A 1290-nucleotide genomic window follows, 5' to 3' on the forward strand; every position below is an offset into this window, starting at 1 on the left:
TACAGACGTGCGGGGCGGCAAACATTGCCGACGGTATGCCACTCATCTCACATACCGGCATAATTGCACCCCGTGATAAGGCCGAGAGCCCGGCGTTCGCCAAGATCCTACCGTTAACGGCTTAGTCAAATACGTGGCCAGACCTCGCCTGTTCAAACAAAGAGGCCGAAGTCGAGTGAGAGTGGAGGTGCGGGGGAACAGGAAGTGCTTCGGGTTGGAGGGCTGGACCTCATTCTGCCGACCCATGATTTCCTCCCTCGTATCTGATCACGCAGTCATCAACTCAACACTTCGGCCGCGGCGCCGCCGCGCATCAAACAAATCGCCTCGGCTTGACGCCCGGATAAGGATAATGTAGAATTACCTTAATTTTACGTTGGCTAATCCGCCACTAGTTTATGAGAATTGCGTTTGGTTAAGCCGTTACGGCGTTATATGCAATCAATAACTGCACAACAGGGTTTTATGAATTTAAATAACGGCTCATGCATAGTTATTTATCGCCCCCGCGGCTAACCACAAAGCTTACGCCTGTACTTAGGTGTGGTGCACAGCAATTATGCTCTGCATAATCCGACAACGGGCACTGATCAATAGCTAGATCGTTAATGGCAACAAATTTGTGGCGAGTGCTATTCTGACAGGCTGTAGGCTCGGCTGTTGGCTCGGTCTGGCCGGGCCGCGTCGGTTGCCAGTTTTAATTACGACGGCGTCTGGCAGCACAGCGGGGACTGCGTCCTCCAGTGCTACCATATTACGGCGATTGTCCGAGATTGGATTTCCGCCCCGCGGCGCTCATTTCTATCGGCCTCCTCCGGAGATTTTTCATAATTGATGAGAATATTTTGATTGAGGTGACGAGCCGTAATTTTTCACTTTCCAACACCTGCTCGTTTTGGTAATGGAGGGCCACCGCCCCGCGCCGGCCAGCCGGGCGTAAAAACGGAGACCGCAACACTTGTGCCGGCGCCGCGCGGCCGCGCTTTTTCCACCGCCGAAAGCGGCGTTGCGTGTGTGTGGCAAAGCGCAAATAAAGCACGAGATGGCCGGTACGGCCCGCGCTACCAGGCGCCGGCTGGCGGGTCAGCGATACGCCGCCAGGCCTGTCCCGTCCCGTTGCCGCGGCCGAGGCCTCGCTCGCTGCTGTCTGGCGCGGTTTGTCCCGGGGGCATTAGTCGTAATCCCCTCCACGGTGGCTGATCGCCGGTAATATGTTTGGCCAAAGCATCTGTTGAATTGATCGTTGTCCACTGCACCGTGACTGCCTCCGTGATTTCGGGCTCTTCCGGC

Source organism: Pollicipes pollicipes, unplaced genomic scaffold, assembly GCF_011947565.3.
Source record: "Pollicipes pollicipes isolate AB1234 unplaced genomic scaffold, Ppol_2.1 Scaffold_4295;HRSCAF=5057_pilon_pilon_pilon, whole genome shotgun sequence".
Lineage (NCBI taxonomy): Eukaryota > Metazoa > Arthropoda > Thecostraca > Pollicipedomorpha > Pollicipedidae > Pollicipes > Pollicipes pollicipes.